We start from the raw sequence: 18,253 nt of genomic DNA on the forward strand, positions 1-18,253 counted from the left end.
GACTGCTCTAATAGCAGTATCACAGTGTATGGCCAGAGTGCTGTTCTCCTCCACCTTTTGTCCGTTTCCCTATTTCCGAGAACTGTTAATACTCGCTGCTGTTTAAAAATAACATAGTATGTATATGCAAAAAGCATCTTTTAGAAGAGCTGCATCTTTTCATGAGGCTTTCTTGAATACAGGCAAATCCCTATTATTTCAGGTAAGCAGGTAAATGAGCAGGTAAAGGTTAAGGTGTCTTGTTCAAGGAGGCCTACTACGGGTAGAATGCAGACATGGGGGTGGAACCATACACTGTCCTCCCCAATTTGATCATTATTTATTCTATCAAACTAGATATCAGTCTAGTTGCCATTGAACTATAATTAGAGGAGTCATTTTGTGTCTATCCTTAAATGTTCATAATAATCCATAACTCGTCAAACAATACAATTGGCGAGTGTATTGCTGAGGACCAAAGGAAGTTCCGCGCCGGGTGTCAAGTTGTTTGGAACAGCGGCTCTCGAGGAAGAAACAAGCAAACATATCAGAGGACAAGCAATCACCTTGTTACGAACAGGCACGCTCTGAATGTTTTGAATGGGCACTGCAATATTTATATATATGACAAAACAAAAACGCAATATTTAGCTGTTCAATACTGTATCTAAATATACATATGTATATATATATATAAACATATAAAACTGCTATGTTTGCCAGACAACCAGGGAGAATAATTAACCAGGCCTGCTCCCCTGTCCGGGACTGATAGCCTTCCAGGGCCAGGCTAAACAAATTGCCTAATAGACTTGGCTTAACCACAGTGTTTTAATTCCAACCCTTAATTTCTGCTGTCATAATTATGGTGGTATCACGTTTCACGTACCGTGTTTGACCTCGTGGCATCACGAGGTCAAACACGGTAAGGATAAGGAGTTGTTTATATGTTCTGAGGCAGCTTTAAATGTCAGTGTCTGGTTTCATTTCTGACAATTTGACTATGAGTTACAGTAACTGGTGAAGATTTGGTAATACCCAAAGACCCTATAACAAAGAAGTATTCATTCGTATTCAACACCTTGGTCTATTCATGTTAGGATTAGGTTCAGTACATAAATAAAATAAAGGTTGAATAAAATAAAAATTAAAGGGGAGCAGCAAGAGTGGACTTTGAGTGCTTGGAGTCTATTAATACTCAAGTCCAAAAAACTGAGATGGATCAAGGTGCAGGATCTACTAGAAAAATGATTGTTCAAGCAGAGGACTGGGCCCAAGACTGAGAGAGAGAGAGAGAGAGAGAGAGAGAGAGAGAGAGAGAGAGAGAGAGAGAGAGAGAGAGAGAGAGAGAGAGAGAGAGAGAGAGAGAGGGGAGGGAGGGAGGGAGGGAGGGGGAGGGAGGGAGGGAGGGGGGCGAGAGAGAGAGGGAGGGCGAGAGAGAGAGAGAGAGAGAGAGAGAGAGAGAGGGGGAGCAAAATAGACAGAGACAGAGAGAGAGACGGGGAGAAAGAGAGAAAAAAGGCCTCCTCCATGGCCCGTAGAGAGGATATGTTGATCAGGTTGTGTCAGGTCAAGGCCCTGCTACAGCAATAACGGTGTTCAAGTTCTCCCGCTTTCTGAGTGAAGCAACGAAAGACAAGCGGGAGAACTATCAGGGTTTATAAGTTGGGATCCTCAGAGATGAAAGAATTCACCTAGAGATCAATCACTTCATCAAAGCACAGCGTCTCACCTACAGAAGAATACAGAAATATAAGTGACCTTCGCTGGAATCTACGCCTGCTCTGAGACCTTCGCTGTCTTCCCCAGAGCCAAAAACATACACATTCAAAAGGGAGTGAATAGGTATTTTTTCCCAAACTGGAAAGTGTTCAGGAACTATTGATGTGTGAGATGCACTTTTGAAGGACTTTTGAAATAAATGTGTGATAGTTTCTTATAGTCCTTCAATTTGTGCAAGCAGGTTTGAAGTTAATTACTGTAACTTAAGTATTCCTTTCTTTCGAACAAAATTCACTAATTTCTCTAATTTAATTTCTTTATCGAGGGATCAAGTTACTACTTGTCTTAGAGCAACCAGTCCAGATATCTTTAAGGGAGGATAAATGTTGCTGGTTCGTATTGAAATAGACTATGGTAGGGTGAGCTCCAAATATTATTGGGTCCTTTATCACCTGTTTTTAGCATATCTGAGAGAGGGGGTTTCCACATGAATGTATCTTGAATACATGTGAAAAAGGACATAGTTTGAAAGAAGTGGTTTTCTTTTGGCCTTTATTTGTTTTTCATAGAAAAACATAAACAAAACTCAGTAAAAAATAGTCATAAAACACATCTATTAATGACACACAGAGCCGGACAGTAATGGAGTACATTTACTTGAGTACCCGTTACTTCTTCTAAAAAATTTAAAATAAAAGGAGAAAAGAAAAATCTCGGAAACCCTTAATTTGTTGTTTCCCTCTCAAACGTGATTGGATTGTGCAGGCGCCACTGATTAGGACAGCCTTCAGCCTATCAGCAATCACCTTTGCTTTCCGCCAAAGTCAACTCCATGGTCAGATTTAGATGAGAGACGATTGTTGATTTGATCGATGAAAAAACAGCGAAACTCACACATACTTGTTAGCTGAATTTTCTTTTCTGATATTACATATTTAAGTAAGCTGAGCAATTGTTTTTATGTTCTTGAGTATACTGTTATACTGTATACTATTGTGCTATTGCCTTGTGGGCAAGTGAGAAATGTTAAATAAAGCAACATGGTAAAAAGATGAAAATGACTTGATTTTACTTTCAATATAATAACTCCATGTAGGACGTTTCTATACATAAATGTAAGCACTGTTGCAGTAGTAATGCAATATTTAGAAAATGTACTCTTGTACTCTTGATACTCAAGTACTTTTAAAAACAAGTACTTCAGTACTTTTACTTAAGTAGACATCTGACAAAATTTTGCAAGGGGTATCTGTACTTTTACTCAAGTAAGGAAGCTGTGTACTCTGTCCGCCTCTGATGACATACAATATGTATTTATACTGATCATGAAGTATCAGGTAAGAACGGGGAGGAAGGGAACAGAAAGAAGGAAGAGAGAGAAGGAATAGAGGAAGAGATTGAGGAGGAGAGATATAGGGATAAAGGACAGGGTGAATTAATCCTATATGATGATAGAGGAGGATGAGAGAGCTATTGGGAGAAAAAGGAGGGGGTGTTAAACATAGGAGGATAGAGGAGGATGGATAGATTCACAGAAGAGAGAGAGGAAAGGGTGAGAGGGAGAAGAGAGAATGGGAGATAAAGAAAGAGAGAGGAGGGGAGGGAGACATTTAAGGAGAAAGAGGAGAGGGTAAGAGTTAAGAGTGAGGTTGAAAATGAATAGATGACAGGGAATCACCTCTGTGTCGTGTGCGTTCTGTCACACCCTCTCTGAGCTGTCTGCTGGGGAACAGCCAATTAGCAGCTGGATTGATGCATGGCTCCTCATTCTGCCTGCTAATTGGCTGGCTTATGTAACGTCGCTGTCAGACAGAAACCATGTTACCTAAAAGAGTTAACTTATAAAGAAGAAAAAAACAGCAAGCACATGAAGTTACAAAGTAAAGTTATGTTTCAAACTGTCAATGTTAAAGTGTCTATATGTATCATTGATTTCCAAATAAGGTAACCAAACGTGAAAACTATGTGGACCAAAACACATAAACAGGAAATGGAGGAAAGTGCAGTTTGTTAGGTAAGGGGAATTGCTTAATAAGGCGATGTGGCAGATTGGTTTTGGTTGAGTTGTTTTGCTCATTTCTCTGCAGCATTTCAAAACATATAATTGTATGCTCACTCTTGCGTGCACTCACTCACAAGTGAAGTATTTGGTTAGATTTTGGTCAGGAAGGTTTTTTTATGGTTGGAGAACACCATTAGGAGATGTCATGTTTAGCTATGGTTCATAGGGAACAAGAATGAGACTATGAAGCGCAGGATAGACTAGTGCAGTGGGGTCCATGAAATAGACCAAATAATTCATGGGGGCTAGACAAAAACACGCTTGAAAATATAAAATTCTCTATGAGTTGACCAAGTTGTTGACCAACTTTTCCTGTGTGTATCGTAATGGTGGCAAATATGATATTATTTATTAACCATGTCATGTACTTTCTCTTTCTTTTAAAAACATGTTAATTATTTGTTCTGTATCAGCTCTTTGTTTCTCTATAATGTCTTCTGAATGATGAGTTCAAATGTCTGCAGTCTATATTCCCTAACCATACATATCAACGTAATCCTGTACCCATTAACTGTTTAATGTGCCGACACTTCTGAGAAGGCTCTGTGCTGATAATAAAGAAATCTTAGATTTACTGAAATGGGAGAGTTATCAACTGTACAAAGTCTGTTCCGGACCATAATCCAAAACCAAAACATCCTCCAACCAACAATAAAAGGTTTGTTGTTGTACAATAGCATCTTTGAAGAAAAAAGTGCTTGCGTTTATATGTAATATAGTCCGCCTAGAGTCCTGTGTGTTTCATCCATGTTCTGATGTTCGGAACAGTAAAGCTGTGAAGAACACTAAGTTACAATGGTATATGATTTCCTCATTAACATGCCTATGAGAACAGAACCATACTTATGGGGAAAGCGATGCTGTGTCGCGTCGCCCTATTACCCTCCAAAATCCTCCTTCATTGTGCACTGATGGAGACAGGCAAGGTATTAGTATGTTAGTCATGGCATTTTCTTATTCTGGGAAACTTGTTGCTGAATCAATGATCAAAAATGTCATGCTAAGCCTTACATATCTGTCATATCCATATGAGCAAGTTTTAAAGGGCCCTTATTTAACCACCCACTGATGGGTGATGTTGATGAGTCAATACAAGCCATTTCTAAATCTAACCTCTAGTGACATCACAAGTCTACCAGTACTTACAGTGGTTGCACTGGGTAAGCTGTTAGGTCGATCTATCTATAATACATCTGAGTGGAGGGCCCCATGTGATGTATGGCAGGGTAAAAATTACTGGGAGTGGCCTTTTTTGTGACTCATGTTGAGATTCCAATCTCTTATCCAAGAGTTACCTGGCCAAGAAAGCAGAGTTTAATCAAACATGAAGGTTTACAGACAACATGAAAAAAAGCAATAAACATCACAATAATACATTTAAAGTCAAAGTACAAGGACATGGATCAAGTTAAATCCTAATGTACTTAACGTTGTGTATTCTTACTGCTGAGATTGGGCGGACACTAAAGTGGTCTGGACTGACCAGGGCCAGGCCTTCTTGGGAACAGCATCTCTGTGGGAGAAGTGCAGGTAGGTGCAGAGGAAAGAATTGACCGCAGCCGTACAGCTGCCCTATCTATCACTCACTGCTATTTATTTTTCCGTTTGTATGCATTACCCAGTATGTCTTCCGCCGGTTGCTCTGACCCTATTAAGTCTATCCTGTCTTCCACTCGTTCCTTCCCTGGCCTGGGTTTTTACAAGGAGCCCTGATTTGATACTGAGAGTCCATCCTCTACGTTCAGTCATCCAACTCCTTGCACATTGTTTTCTTCTGCGGATAAGGGTGCTAGGATAATCCCAGGGAGGGCGGGGGAAAAAAAGAGATTTATGAAAGGGAGACCAGCGAAACACTCTATTCTGGCCAGGAAGTTTATTAAAGAGGTTGTTTCTCGACGTGCTGTATTTTGTTTGTGTTTGGCCCAGTTGTCATTTTATATTTGCCGTTGTTGTTGTTTTTGTTGTTGTTGTTTTGGTCGTTGTGTATCTGTGTGATGGTTTGGTGACTGGTTTCAGCTCCTGGGCTAATGTTTGAAAACAATCACTCAATTAGTTTCGGGGGTTGGAGGGGGGTGTTGGTTGTGTTTGACCTGTCACACTCGTTATGATGCTGGTATTTATTTTTCCTCAAATACAATGCTGCCTTTTTGTTCTTAAGAAATGAAAATAATCAAGAAATCACAGTTTTCTAAATAATGAAGTGGTTAAGGCTATTGTTCAACTTAAAAACAACGATTTAATGCAGTGGACCAAACCACTTGCATAAGTAATTCCAAACGGCTTTCGCCCACAATGTCAGCAAGTGACCCACACACCCCTGAAAGATGTAATTCAGAAAGTGTTTCAATTAAACCATGGCAGAGCCGATATTACCACTCAGCCACAGATGGATTAATTCAGCGTGTTAATGAGATCAATCGACAGTTAGGCTTTATAATCAAATCCAATAAATAAATTATTCACATTGGCTTTCACCTTTAATTACAGTGTGGTAGGCTATTAATGAGGCCTACACAGGGTGTAAGATATTTTGATTATATTTTTAACAGCACGTCAATAATAGTCCAACAGTCCAGAAAAAATAATATCTAATGTGCAATAATGACATATAACTAAAAGCAATACCTCTGTGTAGTAGGCCTATGTAAAAAACAAGGAAAACAATGACATATTTTCGGTAAAGTAAATAAATTACTTTAGTAATTTACATAAAGTTTAAACATAAAATCCCAGTCCTCTGGCATCCTCATTTGGATAATTGCCGTTTCACAAATAAACTATTGCTGAAGGTTTTAGAAATCGAAGTACCGGTATTTTATATAGGCTATATCTTGAGCAGCGCCATTGGCCTAGGCAACAAGTAGGAAATCAGGGTGACATCTGCAACGCTTGCATGTGTGTTACAAAACGACTTGGATCCATGTCGGGATCCAATCCCATTGGCAATGCATCGATCCATCTGTGTTCTTGTGACATCCACCACCGCACAACATTTGTAGTTCAAATCCCGCCTACTAATGAAACCCTTGAGCACGGCCCACACGTGATTTATTTCAACTCAATCCAGTATGGCGGATTTGTTTGGTTAATGTTTTCCAGCGGCTCTCCGACCCGCCTCCGACCCACCGGCCACATCCATGCACACCAACCCGCCCGTGAGTGCTCGTGATCGGCTGCGGTGCGCTGCGAGTGATCGGCGGACATCCAAGATTTCCGAATCACAACACTGACCCTCCTTCAGGTAGTTATTTTAAACAAACTGTTCAACGTTGTTTTTTCTCAAAGTTGCACACATTGAAGCTTGTCCGATAACTGTTTGAATGCATGTTTTTCTCACTTCATTTCTTGTATTACGCTCCGCATCGGAGTTAGACGAGGATATGGGGTGTTTTCGTCTCTTTCCGTGTGTTTATGGTCCGCGTTGAGGCGTCCAGGTTTATGGCGGTACATGACAGTGAAATCCGGTAAACGTAGCAGGACGTCGTTGTGTTCAACTCCTCCATTAAATGCTATTGATCTGTGGAGAGACACACACACGACTATGCGATTTTATCTGCCGGTTAAAGAGGGCATTAAAGACTGGATTGACTTCTTTATGTCACAGCTGTGGTGCAAAAACGACCCAAAAACGACCCAATACTCCAATGTGGTTGTAAATACTTGCTGTAAATGCTGTAGGTGTGCGAGTTGTTAGGGATATTTGTTTTGGTTTTGTAACCCGAGAATAACGTCAACGCCAAGCGGTGTCATCGTGTTTACATCGGGGCGAAAAGTTGTCAGACAACACGGATCAACTTGTTACTTGTTGCTGCGATTGATGTGGGGCACATTGCCTACTTTTTGACCTATTCTGCCCCACCGATGTGGTTCAAGCCTACTCCCAGAGCTTTAGGGTGTAAACCTGAAGCTCTTGAACGGAGGGGTCTGGCGTCAGCGTCATCTCTGTTCTTCTCTGCGGCTCCATACGCCACTGCTGGCGGAAAGTATTCCCTCAGCATTCCTGCTCCCAATGACTGGTGTTCCACACTTGTAAACCCCAGGCCCCCACAGGACGAATGAGGTTTTCACACACACACAAACACACTTCCACAAGACCTCCGAGTTTGCTTTTTCTCTGAGTGAGAGGGATTCAAGTAAGTGAACTTGAAAAAAAATAGTAATACTGTTAATTACAGTGTAATTAACATCAATTAACCATTCCATAAACACTTTATGTAGTCATTATTTGAATGAGGCAAATGGAGCGCTGGTGTGTGACTGAAACCATGGATGTCTGCACATTGCCTGTGTGTTAATAACATGGCCCATACTTACATACTAGTCTTGTATTCCTGTGGTTATTTCCAATGTGCCTGCTTCAGCGAGAATGCAAGAAACCTTGAATAATTTAAAGCCTGAATCCCCTGCTGAATAATAGTTTATAGCTGTCCGGGTGCCATCGCGTAGGCCTACAAAATGGGATATTTATGAACGGTTTGATTACCAACCAACAGGGGGAAGAAAATATCCCTCCCTTCTCCGAGAAGTCGTCACTTCTCCAAACTTTGGCCGCGTTTCCTCGCGACACGGCGTGTTTGTCAGAGGGGCCTGCGCGCCACATTCTGCCTTAATGACGGCTTGTAACGAGGAGGAGCGACCCAGGGCGCCCGTCACATGGCTGTCAGATGCGCTTCACAAGAAACAAAGCCGACACTTCTTTCATCGTCTTTTAACACCGCTCCATGTCTCCACCAATTTAATCTCTCTTCCCCCCCCCCCCCCCCCCCAACCCTACGCTTTATTTTTTTCTAGCTTTCCCTCCTCCCCTTACATATTCACTCCCTCTAGTATTTTCTTTTTCTCATAACGGATCCTTTCGCCACAGTTTGAACAGCTGCTATTAATTATTTAGAACCTGGATGAGTTTTAATTGTAAATATAGGCATTATAAGCGTGTGTTCTTTCCCGTGTATCCCTCGCTTCATTAGACTTGGTTTATTTATTTCGTAGCACAAAGTAAAAATTGGTTAAGGGCTAGTATGACCAGGAGGGTGAGTTGACGTGTGCAAAGCTAGTTAATATAACTAATGAACAAGCTTGTTAAATATAGTAACACCTTTGACTGGCTGTTGATGACTTCTATCCTTCATGAACTCCTTCTCTATGTGGTTCCCCTCTGGTTTCACATTGGTGTGTAAGGTGGTTACAGGAGAGTCCATGGTTAAGGGGGTTGGGACTTCCATCCGAAAAGCTACTTGATTCGATCTCCAACAACGTACACAGTCTAATCTGTACATATATCTGTTTGGGCAGATACATGTAGCCTCCGGAATGTAGCCTATATGCTTAACCTACAGTGTTTAAAGTACACACTTTGACGTGTCTACTACAAACAAATTAACTGTACTTACGCACTTGTTACACAAGTGTTTTGATGCTTCCTTCAAAACGGGACTTGAAAATGGATGGGAGGATGCAATTTAAAGAGTGACATTTTCTATATCTTAACGGTTGTGGAATATAGATAGTTATTTTGGGTAAAAAAGGCCTGTGAAGTTAATCGCTATTAATAGTTATAAACACATTGGCTGCATAGGAATGAACTAGCTGTATGGTTAACTCTATACAGGGGCTCAGGGTCGTTTTGGCTCCACGTCATGGGCTGACTTTCTCCCACCCAAACCCACTGAGCTAGCGTTGTGCAGGTTTGTTTGTGAACTTTTTGTGCTGGTTGTCAAGCTAATCGCCGCTAATGAGCCCATTATTGGAGCTGTAGTGCATCAGGAGAAACTTGGTTCATGTTGTGCTCTGAAAAAGCCTACCCAAACCGAATGTTTGTGTAAGTTCCTTGGCTTCTTCTCACCTGATCTCCTCGTCAGCATCCCCTTGCATGTTTTTCCTATCAGGGCTGGGGATGGTTCACCCAGACCCTTCACTTCAAAATAATGTTTTTGCAGAAATCCTTATTACAAATATTTAGCCTCCTGAATCTGGGGAATCACACTGGGCTCCGGCCTGGTCATATAGTGGTGGCAGAAAACTTGTTTCCTCAGAAAGGTTTGACTTGGGACAATGCTTAATCTTCTCATGTCCCCATATTGGCAACTTTTCTGTAGGTATCCTGACCCTAGCCTACCTTCTCCTTAATCACGTTGATCTGAATTCACCGCAATGTCAACGTAGATAAAAGTGTCTTCTGAATAGCTAAACAGAAGTTCATGGTTAGGCCCTTCTTTAAAAGCTACAAATATGGTTAGGCCGCTAGCATATTCAACAGGACTGAAAAATGCAAAGCATGGCAAGGCCAACTAGTATTTACCTTTTAGTATAGCAGGTTTTGCAAAGTATAGTTAGGAGACTAGCATATATGATGTGACCAATGTGAAAGCAAAAGTTATTTTTGGTTTTAGATAGATTTGATGATGATAAACCAACATTTCCTGTCCTTTTATTGCAATACACTGCAACTAAAATGCGGCCAGTAATGTTTGCAGATGTTTGGTTTTAAATTATGTACTGTGCTATTACTGTTTAGTTCATAAATGCCCAATGCTGTCTGTTATATAACTCACAACATAATGATTGGGCAGTTATTTCTTGTGAAACCAATCTGTTAACAGAGTAGTTGTACTGTGAACTTGTAAAATTGATGTAAGGAGATGAGATTAATTATTTCTAAATCTAGGAGCACATGTAAGGATGGTTTAGACCATCAAGAGTGTAGGAGGGAGAGGTAAAGGGCTCAGATGTACTATAAAAAGGGATGTTTAAATCATAATAGAGGATCAGAGTGGGAGATGATGTAGAATGCAGAGAGAGAGAGAGTGTGATGGGGGATGAGGCGGCGGTGAGGGTGAGTGACTGATAAATAGAGTGAGTGAATGAAGAAAGAAGAGAGAAAGTGACTGAAGGGGGGTGAGAGAGCGGGAGGGATGGAAAAAGATTGACTGAGAAAGGGCGACAGTGACGAAGGCTGAGAGAGAGAAAGGCACCGAAGAATGGAGTCCTGGAGAAAGAGAGAACGGGGTATTGTGAGGGAGGAGATGAGTGTACTTGTGTCATTCACAGTGCGCCGCAGACGCCAAGGGAAAGTGGTTACTTCCTGTTTTTTGTGTGAATCAGAATAGACGGCCTTTTGTCACCATGGAGAACAGTGAGGGGGTGTCAGCACTCTCACACTCGTCCGTTTTTATTAACAACCATGAATACATTGGGGTGTATTCGTCACCACGGCAACGTCACTGAGACGCACACACGCCACGTGCTGTTGATCAGTTATCTATGGATAAGCTATCGTGTGTGTGTGTGTGTGTGTGTGTGTGTGTGTGTGTGTGTGTGTGTGTGTGTGTGTGTGTGTGTGTGTGTGTGTGTGTGTGTGTGTGTGTGTGTGTGTGTGTGTGTGTGTGTGTGTGTGTGTGTGTGTGTGTGTGTGTGTGTCTAAACTTAACCGGCTCCCTGTTGTATTTCAGTAGGTCTGATCAGGAAAATGAGTCAAAGTGTTCTGGTGGACTATTGTGATGCTGAAGGAACAAAACAACGCATACTTTTATAGTATTATAATGCTATAATCAGTATTATAAGTATTAAATATTGCATTGATGTGGTGTTTGTATTGTACATATACAAACACCACACATATTGTTCATCAGTCAGTCCATAATGACCTTGTATTGTTGTTTTAATAAACTGCATGTCGCCCCCACCCCCCCTGACCTGATTATGTGCCAGGATCTGCCCACCTGTACGGGCCCCTGCAGGTTTCTCCTCCCCCTCACCGTGTAGAGAATGCTGTGTCACATCAGACAGGATGTTGCTCACACACTTCCACTCTGTTGGCTCCTCCTACCTGCTACCTCTCCTCCCTGTTGGCATCTTTTCTTGGGGTCTCCCTTTGTCTCCGTTTCTTTCTGCTCTCCAGGTAGACAAGAGGGAGCTATGAAGACAAAGTGATAATCTGGCCCCCTGCTGTTGGATAGCCAGTGGGGCCAGACCCCCATGTCAGTCAGGTCATGGTAGTGTTGTGTTCAGATACTTTGTTATGGAAGACACCCTTAGTCAATTGGATCAAATGCGCTTTTCACCTGCACACAGGTAGCCCCTCGGGTGACCGCTCCTTCGTTGGGGTGGAGGTCCTCTGTTGCCCGTGCCTATGTTCCGTTATTGGCTCCGGCTCTTGTTTCAATCTGCTTAAATGTGCAACAGCACGTTACCTTTAGACAAAACGCTCATGAACAAAGACACTTACACCGTGAAGCATCTGAGCTTAAACTTAGAATTAGAAGCCTTATTCCCAAATTGGGCATTTAAACACCTAAATCGATCAGAAGGGGATAGTTCATGTTTGATGCACGTGTGAATTCAATTTGGTTCAGATCTGGATGTAACATACCAGGTCCAAACATGCTAGCCAAGCTATATCACATGTTTCCTCTATATTCTATTTTTAAAGTCCTTTATTTTCACACCCTGGTTAGAGAAGGTCCCCGGGCCTTCTATAGAACTGTTAGCTGAACTGTTTTTTTTTTTTAGACACGCTGGTCATGTGTTGTACAACAACACACACAACTCACAAAGATGCCCATCCGTTCCATGGGGCGTTTGTGTGGCTGCAAATTCCACTCGCCAGCTAAATAATTCATTGTCAATTAGCGCAGAGAGACTTTAGGCTTGTCTTCGTACCTCACAAGCCTTTCCCCTGGTTCCTGCAGTGAGCCAGTGGTCTAATTGTTGTTTACCGCGCATTATCCGCACCGCGCGTATATTTTAATACTCCCGTTCCTGCGCAGAGCGAGCTCTGGAGAAGCTAAGTCCATTAGCTTGCCCGTCAAGTACCCTTAAGTGTGTGTGTGTGTGTGTGTGTGTGTGTGCGTGTGCGTTCTCGGACTGCCTTGACGGGCAGTCCGAGAAAGATGAGGCGGCGGCGGTTATAGAGCAGCATTTAGTGTCATGGTGTTGTTTAAAATTCCATGGGCCTTAGTAGACAGGGGAGAGAAAATCACGTAGTACCAGCCGGGAATCGTACCGGGTCATGCCAAGGACTCGATTTGACAGTAATTTTCATTGTGCCTTATGAATTTGAATACTGCTTGCTAAAAAAAGAATCCCAAACTAATGCTTACATGCCCCTCAATGAAATTGGATGTGAATAAAGTTGTCCACCAAATTACTATACAGTCAACGGCTGCAAGGTGTATTGCCTGCGTAGTTAGCCGAGCCACCCCTACAGTTTCATGGTGAGCAGTGGTTATTGTTTGTATGACATCATGGGAGAGAGGCTCCCATGTTGACCAAGGTCAATGTTGACTTGTTAATATGACCCGTTAGCTTGCTATAGAACAAGAGTAATATCAGCAAAATAAAAATTAATTATTAATATGGTACAGGCACACACGAGCGCACTCGCAGACGCACATACGTGTGTGAGTGTACGGCACACCGGTAGCCAATTCAGTGTATATGGAGAGCTTGTCTCCAACACCACACTGTCTCTATACGTCCTCCAGAAAGCCGTCTGAAGACTACTCCGGAGGTTATCCTTACACAGACACATCTGTCAAAACACACACATCGGTCACAACACACCACACGGCTCCTCGATATTTCTGAGTGTCTTTGGTACTAGCAGCTGTCTCTGAAGGGCTCAAAATGAGGCACCAGTGCAACGGAAAAATGCATTGCCCTTCTTGTTGTTTTTGTTATCATGCCATATTAGCCTTTTTATTGTAGGCTAGACATATGGCCTCCCAAGTGTATTTAATGTCTTTCAGAATAATCTCTGTGGTACAAACAATAACATTTGCACTTCTGATGCTTTTGTATGCTACTGAGGCGGCAACCAGCTGTTTTGGCAACTGCTTTTATTATTGCTTTTATTATGATTATCATTATTATACAAGCTTTTGGTCATGAAAAATATGACTGAGAATGGGATGAGTACTTCACTTTACTACTTTATTTTCTTCTATCACCCCACACTATATTTGCATGTCAACTATTCTTGGTCCGATCCATTTGTGAGGTCATAAAAGTGTGCTTACAGTGGGCTTCTTCGAAACCTCCCGATTGGCTTATCTTCCTTCTAGTTATAAATGCAAAGAGCGCGTGGGGACTGCGTTGAACAATATGTACATGTGAGGGTCATGCTTCCAGCGGGCGTACAGCGAAATGAAACCACGCGTGTGTGAAAGCAGGGGGTCCTGCTAATGATACCCCACCGCTCCACTATCTTTTGCTTCTTGATGGAGTTGGATAAATGCCATATAATTAACTATACAAGAGCACGTTTCTATTAAGAAGGTTTTTCGAGCATTTCAATTCCACATGCTAATTACCGTGAGCGGTGCAAGAAGCGCAGTGTTGCCAGAAGTCTGCAATCATCTTTGTGCAGTTGTTTCATCTATTCAATCAACCGCATGTTATTTTTTTGTTTTGTTGATCGCTCAATCAGGAAATTTGTGTGTGTGTGTAGAAGTGTTATCGTAATTGGATTCGCATGTTATATTTGTAGCTTTTCTTTACCATTTTTTTTTCTCTTCCTCCTCCAGCTCAACGGTTAGGCAGTCCAGGAAAAGGAAGAAGTGTATTGGAACGTGCCCATTGAGGTGCCTACCTACTACCTGGGTCTTGGGAGAGATAAACAGACCATAGGTTTGGTTATTGGAGCAGTCCCTCATCCCCCCCCCTCCCCCCCCCCCCCCTCCCACCCAGCCCAGTCTTGGCAGCCGTAGTCCAGCCATGGTCCGTGCGCCCGCTCCAGACGTGCACTGACACACCCAGACTCTGGATCTATCCTGGATCGGTGGCATCCCTCCCCTCGACCTTCCCAATCTCCATCATTGAATCGTCTCGTCGAGTCTGCCAACACCAACGCCATTTTCTCTATGAATTCCCATAGCAGACAAGGTAAGCACCAGAGAGAATGGACATTTTGTCTTGTATTTATTTGTTTAAACTCTTGAAACTATTATACACAGAGCTGGTACAAACAGGAAACACAGTACGAACACACACACACACACACACACACACACACACACACACACACACACACACACACACACACACACACACACACACACACACACACACACACACACACACACACACACACACACACACACACACACACCAGGAGCTACATTCCACTGATGATACAAAGACAGACATATTTACTGCTGACACCTTCTGGTCAGCATGTCCATCAGTTGGTCGATGTTCACTTCACACACCAGATTGTAATTGTTGAGACTATTGCTGGTGTTCCTTTCATCAGGAGAAAAGCACTTAAGCCATTATTTCCATGTTCGTTGTGGGCGGGTGGGGGGGCAGCAGGTAGGGCCTGAAAAGTACCCTGTGATCCGCCTCCTTTCTTTTGGTTTCCCGCTAGGCCTATTTGAATCAGCCACTTCATTACGTTTTGGAGAGGTTCAAAGAAAAAGTTTGATAACCCGTAGCACTGATATTATGGCGTTCCACTTATTATGTTCAGCTTTCCAGCCGTTGGGAGCTCATTTGTGAATTGAAATCCAACAGTTTCTTTAAAAAGGGGTTATTATGTAGCCTCAATTGTTCTCACGTTGAGCTGGTTTGCTGAATACATGTTCATTTTAAAAATGGTCTTGCATTCTGTGTTTAAGAGTGAAGCTGTTTTTGTTGTTTTTGAAATCGCACCCATAGGCGTGACTCATTGTTCGGAAATCGCACAGTGCTGTCTGGAACAGAAGTGGAGGGTCCTGTTATTTAGGTATTCAGAGTATCTGTGGACACCTATTGTTTATTGTAGCAGGTTTACGTTATTACATTGGACTGGTAACTTATAGCTCGGCACTGATTGCTCAAAGGTTCTCAAATTATTCAAAGACATGTATTCCCGGTAAGCTGGTCTCCCATAAGCAGCCCCCACTCTGCCCATAGGGGGCGCTATTATTTGAGGTCAAAGTTAAAATGCTAAGCCCCTCCGCCAAGGTGGACAAAAAACGGTAAGCTTGTGAAGTAATATTTAAATAAACATTGTTGATATGGACTATTAAAAACGGCATCAACCCTGCATTGTGGCATTGCGACATGCATGTGTTTTGTGCTCTTTTTCTATACTTCTTGGATTTGAGATAAGAAGCGAGGAATCGGCCACGTTGGGATTACGTTGCATAACGTGCCCCGGGAGCCCTGTGGTATAAACACGGTGCTATTAACAGTCTGGAGTCTCCGGTGGAAAGTATGAAGTTGGATGTCAACCTTCGCCCAGGCCAGACGCGGCCGGCGTTTGCCAAAACCACAAGGCTGTTTTGGTTTATGGAGAGCTGTGTACTGCGTTGTTGCTCCCCTGCCTGGACCGTGATTGATTACAGCTTTGTAAACGTAGGGGCTTGGTTGGAAGTAGGTGATAAGTTCCCTCTCTCTACTGTACAACTCCTCAATCAACTCTCAATATGGCTGTCCCGATAGTAAGCTGGAGGAACTGAATTTACTTCTTGTACTTTCAACGGCCAGGTGTGATGTTGTATGATCCGTCTCTCCGTCTTTCTGTCTCTCCGTCTCTCCGTCTCTCCGTCTCTGTCTCTGTCTGTCTGTCTTTCACGCTATGTGGCTCATAATAATAATAATTAATATAAATACCATATCTCCAGATGTCTTCTTCAACTGTCTGACAAGATCAGTGATTATATGTCGCCTTACTTGGTGTGCTATTTGCTTTGATGTCGGTCACATGGCTGTATTAATCTGATTACACTGCGTTAAACTGCTTCTACTGAAAAGCCCTTTATTGACAAACAAATGATAGATGATTTCATCAATGCAAAGCATTCTACAGAGGTTTTATGAAAGACTGTTACCTTTTTATTTGATAAACATCTTAAGATTCCCTTAAGCTCTACGTCAACGAAATTCGTCAACGCATGTCTGAAAGCCCAAAGGATCCAACCCAAATGATTATTAAATAACATGAATCATCATGCACAATCCGTGTATAAATACATATCCTTCTCATTCATAAAGTCGCAGTAGATTCTTGCCTTAGTTCGCAGCATTCATTGTGCGAGGTATTGCAATAATTGTGCGAGGTAATGCAATAAACGGCACTATAACTCAATCGGTAAATGAGGCGAGAGGAAGAATGAGGTCTCCAGGTGTCCGACCCAAGCCTAAGAGGAGGACAATCTCCCAGGCTCGAAGCTCGATTTTACCTCCGCTTGACCTGGTGCCGGTCCAACCACGGGCCTCTAGGGCCCTGGGCGACCTCAGAAGACCTGGCGTTAATGTGACTAACCCCCAATTGACACCAAAACCGCCACTGAAGCGTAGCGCTATTGTAGCGGTGTCAACTCGGGTACACTGCTGTGTTGATCGACGTTTAGATTTAAAGCGGCTCCGTGAGATGTTGTAGTCTGTTGTAGACGCGAGTGACAGGGTACTTGGCTGTGAACGCCTTAGACGGGTGTGGAGTTATAGTGAGTCCACCTATTTTATCAACAGGCGTGATGCTGATTAGCCATTTCAAAATTGACCATCACAAGAGGGTGTGTCCAGCCCAGATGTATGATTGATGGATCAGCCTACGCCCTTTGGTTCAGTCCTGGAACTGCATGGTAGATGCAGCCCTCTTGCACTTGGTAGGACACTCGCATGCGTCACTGTAGGTTATCACAATAGTCACTAAAAGATGAAGGCATTTATTTTCTCAGAGTCAAAGCAGGCCGAGTCCTAGACGAGAAGGATTTGACAAGGGAGCAATTGTTGCCCTTCCCTCACAACGTGCTTTCCCTCGTCCTGATGAGGTCACTGCCATTGATTAACTGTTCTCCGTATGGGCCCAAGTTGTGTGTGTGTGTGTGTGTGTGTGTGTGTGTGTGTGTGTGTGTGTGTGTGTGTGTGTGTGTGTGTGTGTGTGTGTGTGTGTGTGTGTGTGTGTGTGTGTGTGTGTGTGTGTGTGTGTGTGTGTGTGTGTGTGTGCGCCTGGCATGGTCCCTTCCTCTGGCGGGGTGGACGGGGGAACAGCCGTGGTAGGCCAGGAGGTTGTGCGTCACCCTGGAGGAAGCTGTCCCTTTTAGCCTGTCCAGAGCACACTGCAAGCTGGCAACCACACAGGGGTATCGGTTACATTCCCACAGTGCATGAAAAGACACTTTCTTTCTTTTTTCGGTCCACTCATTCACTTCGCTGTCCCCATGCTGGTGTGTGGATGGAACCAGCTGGTCGTATTCAGCGTTACGGTTTTCCGTTTGTCTATTGAGCGACCTGTCCAGTGACAGTTCCCTCGGATGACTTTTTAAAAAGAAAACTGTATCCTTGTTAGACGTTTTTGTTCCAAGGCCCGGGAGAAAAACTCGAAGGGGCCCAGATTAGAATTACAATGTAGTCATATTCTAGGCAGGCGTGTCATTTTCCGCTTATTACACCGTTGCATCATTGGAGTTCCTGGTGCGACCACGGGCGAGAACCTTTTTGAATCCAGTCAGGGGAGAGGTTGTGGGGGGGGGACCGTCACAACTTTGGGAATCGCTGGTCTCCATG

General features: G+C 43.0%; 1 pseudogene; it reads left to right on the plus strand.

Moving 5' to 3' along the window:
- Positions 1-6,659: 6,659 nt before the first annotated feature.
- The window catches only part of LOC132448827 (histone deacetylase 4-like), a 101,306-nt pseudogene continuing 89,712 nt past the window's right edge, over positions 6,660-18,253 (plus strand).

This window comes from Gadus macrocephalus, chromosome 20 (assembly GCF_031168955.1).
Source record: "Gadus macrocephalus chromosome 20, ASM3116895v1".
In the NCBI taxonomy this organism is placed as follows: domain Eukaryota; kingdom Metazoa; phylum Chordata; class Actinopteri; order Gadiformes; family Gadidae; genus Gadus; species Gadus macrocephalus.